This window comes from Rhipicephalus microplus, chromosome X, assembly GCF_043290135.1.
Source record: "Rhipicephalus microplus isolate Deutch F79 chromosome X, USDA_Rmic, whole genome shotgun sequence".
NCBI classification, from domain to species: Eukaryota; Metazoa; Arthropoda; class Arachnida; order Ixodida; family Ixodidae; genus Rhipicephalus; species Rhipicephalus microplus.
The window spans coordinates 418145955-418151929 of NC_134710.1; the positions used below are offsets into that span (position 1 = coordinate 418145955).

The window sequence follows — 5975 nt, forward strand, 5'->3', positions numbered from 1 at the left end:
CTCATAGGACTGCAACTAAATACTCCATGAAAGACTTTTTGACGTTGTTGCAATCCAAAATATTCTGTACACTCACAAAGCACACCCAATGCTTCATGAAGTTGCAGATATCAGTCATAACTATAAAATTATACTTGAACTTTGTGTTGTAGGATTTTCATGTGGTCTTCAGCAAAAAATTTTCTCCAATACCACATATCACACACGACACTTCATGATGCAGAAAATATTGCTCATAAGAATGGAACCGAACACAACGGGGAACGCTTTCAGATGTTGCATCTATTTATTTTCAAATGCTTCATTTGTTTTTAAACGAGTATCAGAATGTACTAAAAAGAATGTGCGAGTTAGGATGCTGCCCTGACTGTGGCAGAGAAGCAGAATGAAAATCAAGAATTGAAACTTTAGGCAATACGAGGAGCACCTCACCATGCAACTTTCTATTTTGATCACCAAAGCAACGCACGTTCAAGTTACTGTCTTGTACAAGAATGTAAAACAGACCACTGAAAGCAGAATGTGTCAGCGTTGGTGGTGCCCGGGCCGAAATTACATCACACTGCTACCAACCAGCGAACGCTTGTTTATAGCTTGTCAAGACGAGAAAACCATTTCACCGAAGCTCACAAATGTTTCAGCGTCGTACAATCTATATGTTTATGTAAGTACAGACGGTTTCACATCACCTTAGTGTGTCGGTTAGTGCGAAAAGCTTTCAGCGACGAAGAACACCTTTGTTTAAAACTAACACAGTGCGGATAAGAACTGCTTCGTAGGCTCTACGCGATGTTTCGGGCATCGTATATTGTGTCTTCGCTGTAACGGAAACTACAGTCAATTTTTTGGAGCCAATGTTCCGCCCATGGGCTGCTTTGTACGAACTTGACGGTAGAAGCCTACGTTGAATGGAGGCGACATCGCTCCTGATTGAATTTGTGGGAGGCGAGGGCTCACGCTCAAATCTTCGAAACTCCAAAGCCATTTTACACTCGTTTTTAGCACAGAAAATCACAGCTCAAAGCACAGGAACACCGCCATTCTGCAGTAGTCTATACACCCTTTTCATGTTTGTAAACAAATCACGTGCACGTCTTGTTGGTGTTCCCGCGACGCTTCCAGCAAACAACTTCCACGCGTCTGCGGAGCGAAAATTCCGGTGCAAGCACGTGGCGTGCACCACATCGCAGATATTTCTTCGTAGTATGCGCTGTCGTTCGCACCTGAGCACTGCTTCACAAGCATGACAGGTGCATATTGCAAGGGCCTCAACACGACCGCACAGTATCGGTACCGAGACAACTTGTCATTCGATGGTCCACAGCTGCCGGACCCACTAGAAGACGATGTTGTGCAATTCCGTTTTTCGTCAGGCTCAAGGAGCTTTCTTTCTCGCACAGCAGCGGCATTTTTGTGTATTTGGTGGAAGGATCCTGTTTTTACACCAAGAAACCATTCATACGCATAAACTGAGTGATGCTTACAATCCTTTCCTTAGTGGGAAAGTTCAGTGCGTGGTTTCTTTAAAGGCAGGCAAACGCGGAGTTCACGTCGTCTTGATAACTGCATCAGTGGATGCCCACCAGCAGCTCTCGAAAATATACCGGCCCTGGTGCATCGTCAAAAATGACAGTACTGTTGTCGGCGCTTAGTGAACGTGCATGGCTGGGTAAGTACAGTCTGCTGCCTACTCGACAGCGCGATTTACATTACCCATTTTCACGTGCCCATGATTGAGCGCGGAAGCTTAGCGGCTTCGCGCTTCTGAAACAAGATGCGGGTGTCATAGCCGCCCATGGTGGGTGCCTTTCGGTGGCAGCAATATCGAAAAAAAAACATGACAAAACATGCTGACAATGACGCGCGTGTTATTTTGGATGGAAAGGTGAACAAAATATTCAGTAGTGCCCCTAAGCTGAGTGTCTCATTATCATCCTGCGATTTTGGCACATAAATCCCAGCGTTTATTGTATCTCAATTTCAGTATATAAAACTACAGTATTAATTATTTGTTTTTGTTCGGTTAAAACTATGCAAGCAGCTTGTCACGTGAATGAGTGAAATCAACCTAATTTTAGTTTTTAATTCTGGACAAACTAGCTAATGTATACAATTTGTGGTGCAAGGTACTAAGGGTTAAGACTTGTTTGCCTAAGAGTGCTCGCTAACACATAAAATGCGTGCCAACATTTTCTTTCAGACTCTGAGGATGCTGCGCACACGTGGCTGCCCTATTATTTACCATAGAGTCAGCCATAAAACACAGGATGAGCAATCCTTCCCCAACAGAGACAGCGTGCAGGTGGCCCAAAGTGTCGAAGAAATCTACGGTGAGGTTTGATTGATATGTGAGGTTTAACCTCCCAAATCCACCATATGATTATGAGAGACGCCGTAGTGGAGGGCTCAAGAAATTTTGATCGTCTGTGGTTCTTTAACGTGCACCTAAATCTGAGCACACAGGCCTACAGTCCTCAATCCTGGGTTCAAATTCTAGAGCAGGGTAGGATTTCTTACACAATGGATATCTTTATATGCAGCTTATACTTTCTTCCCTCATACGTATGTTCATGTGTTAATGTTCGTTTTGTAAAATAGCAGAATTTTGTATTTTCAGGCTGCAACTGTCTGTGAAACATAATTTTTCAGTCCAAAGCCTGGACAAGAAGTTCCTGAACCTGTCGCAAGGCGACAAGTGCCTATCCCGACGTGAAGCTCGGATCAAGTGCACACCTTTCTGCAGCACGTCAAGGCAATTCGAGAGACTAATTCTGGTGAAACTTCAAGCCTTCAAAATTTACATCATAGAAAACGTATTTCAATCAGCATTCTTCCGATGGGAAAGAACAAACTTGGCACAAAGTGATGACTTCTTTGGCTTCATCATGTTTTGGAAAGTTAAGATCATGTAATTCACCTGTCCCCAAGCACTTTGATTTCCTTTTTCTGTTGAAAATAATGCATGCCTAAATAAATCTGTTTGGCCTCACAGGCAAGATCACTGAACGCTTTTTTATTTGGCTCATTTACAGACATTTTCCTCCAGCACACTTGTCTTGAGCTACACAACAGACAGTGAGGACACAGATCCTTCTCATAAAACTGCAGAAGAAGAAAAGAAAGCTACCAATAGCACTATTCGTCATTGTCAGCAATGGGGGACATTTATGAAAATTCAGACTTAAACAGTGCAAGAAATGTCCAGCTAATCAAGGAATGCTGCACAGAAATTGAGCTGTTACCCATGGGAAGTCACAAACAGCTCGATGTATTCTCGAACGGAATTGCCCAATTACGGCATATTTTTTACATCGTGTGCTAGTTTGTAAAGTTGCATCAGTGGCATTGTGGCTAAAAATATGGGTTACGTAAAGACACCCAGTGTCTCGAGCATCTCTTGGGGTGTTTCGATAGAGCCAAAAGCTAAAGAGGCCTTTGTATCAGATGAGCGGAAAAAGCACCAAGGCTTTCATTTAATGGAGTGTGGTCTCTTTGTGATGAAAACACTGCCTATTCTCGCTACTTCCCCTGATGAATTCACCTCCTGTGAATATTGCTGGAAATCCGTTGTACATGTTAAGTGCCCTGCATCCCTAAAAATACTTCCCTTAATTATGAATCAAAGTGTCTAGGATATTTCAATACTTATTTACAGTTGAAACAAGACCATGCCTATTATGCCGAAGTAGAAGCCCAAATGGCTGCCACAAGGCTCCACCATTCCCACTTTATAGTTTTCACAGGGTTTTTCCTAGCAATTGAGCTTATCAGCTTCAACAAATTATTCTCGTCACTTGCAGAGCCTGAAGCAGCAAGCTTTTTTATCTCCAACGTTTTTCATGAACTGCAGACTAAAATATCTGAAGCAGATAAAGTGCGCCAAAGAAGCATGTTATTGTCATGGTGCCATGTCAGACCGTATTGTTCAATGTTCTCTGTGTACAGCAAACTTTCCCTTGAAGTGTGTTAAGCTTAAGCGTACACCGAAGTCATGGACATGCAGTAAATGTCAAGTGGCACGAGGGCCAGACTAAATCTAGAAACAGTAAAAAACACTACACCTTAAAAAGCAGTTGAGTTTTTCTTGAGAACTTATTTTGCTTTGTTACTGCAGTCTTGCGTAAAGTTCATGCCAGGTGAGACCCAATTGTAGAAGCATAAATGCTTCAATAAACATGTTTTAAGACAGTTCACTATTTCACGATGATTTGAACGATGGCCACGTGGCAATACTTATGCACCACAAATCTTGTATATAAAAGAGTTTCAGCATGTATGTTTATTTTAGGGAGGTAAACGAAATGAAATATTCGCTATTTTAAACTTGGTACAATTTAACCCACTCTACCCTACAGTCTTGATTGGTTGAATTGTCACCCCTTATGGCTTAGTATTACACTGTTCCGCTCCTCCTTCAGCTTGGGTAATATCGGTGCGAACATTTAGATCGCAGCCAACCTTATTTTCAGCAGCTACGTTTGAGGTGATAACGAGCAGTTGTGTCCAGCAGTCGTTGAATTGAATGTTTTGATACCGCATTTCAATCTGTGAGGACTGTTCAAACAGAGCTGAATGTGTGGAAAACCTACTGCGATTCCCACTCTTCAATTGGAGGCATAATCAAAAGTTTACAGTATGTCCTGCCTGTGCATGAATTTTCAATTTTCATTGTCTCAGAGCTTGCACAAAATGGGCTGATAATCAACTTTTGTTGAATCCCCATCCCATAAGCATCTGACTATGCCTATACAGTGCACTTCCATTTAACAACATTCGACAACAGCAGTAGCTCATATTCCTGCAGTGGCATTGTTGAGTGCAAGGAGCTCCCTTGTGTTTAGAGCGCTGAAGTAATGTCGTTCTCAGCGCACAAAACATAAGCATAATGCAATCCTTTGCTGAAACCTAACCAAAACCTCTAAATTGTAAGGATCAGAATGAGACTTTGGAAAATTGATTTCAGAAAAAAACGTTTTGTTGAGACTAAATACTTTAATAACACGAAAGACAAAGTTAGTTTCAGTAAGTGAATAAGGCAGAAATGAAGAGGATATAAAGACAGGGAAGTTATAAGGAGGCTTTGCTCAGTTAGCTAGCTGCCCGGCACTTGGGGTGGGAAAAGGAGGAAATAATATAAAGGAAAGGATAGAGGAAAAAAAAGAGTTACAAAGAGATGGACGAGCAGTTCGCATGATACTAAACTACACGAACTCGCGCTGTTAGTTTACAGGCACTCGTGATGTGCGGTGGAAGAGGGCTAAAAAAAGTGAAGACACAATAGAGCACTGCTGGACTGATTTTTCCAGCCCGGGCCCGCCCCGAATTCGCCATGCATGGGCCCGCCTGCGCCCAGCCGTTGTTTTAAAATACGGCTCGTACCCATGCCTGGCCCGAAACAGAGGCAGACACTATTTCCTCACTGAAGCTGAGTTGAGTACGCGACCGCGATGATGAAAGGCCATAGTGGCAAAACGTTGGGCGTGGCCATGCTGCGCCACATCGATGAAAGCTACATTGTCCGTCGACCTTGCAACGAAATCAAAAAGAAACTTCGCCCGTGCCGTTAGCCAGCCAACATTGTACTGCGGATGCATGTTACGCAAAAAGGGCGAACCATGTTAAGGTATGACACTCTGTCAACCCATAGCTGCAGCTGCAGGAACCACTAATCAGTGCTTTGTCTTTACAGGGTGGTGTGTGCTCTTTTCTTTATCTGGCAGATTTCTCTTTCCCGTCATAATTACTTTGTTTTCACTCGCCACACTAATCTGTGTATTTAGAAAATTCTAGTGCGCTTGTATTTTTGTATTGCCTTCCAAAACAGGGGTCAATTTAAATTTATGTGTTGTGAAGAGACGGATTTGGGCTAAGTTCCCTCCACGCAGCTTGATGAGTGGTCATCTCTGCTTGAGGTTTACAACCTCATACCAGAGAAGGAAATCATTGCAGTGTAATAAAAATGATGTTTTGATGTG

At 42.7% G+C, this 5975-nt stretch overlaps 1 pseudogene; it reads left to right on the plus strand.

Moving 5' to 3' along the window:
- The first annotated feature begins 3359 nt into the window (after window positions 1-3359).
- Window positions 3360-4034, plus strand: LOC119161897 (uncharacterized; annotated as a pseudogene).
- The last annotated feature ends 1941 nt before the right edge of the window (window positions 4035-5975 follow it).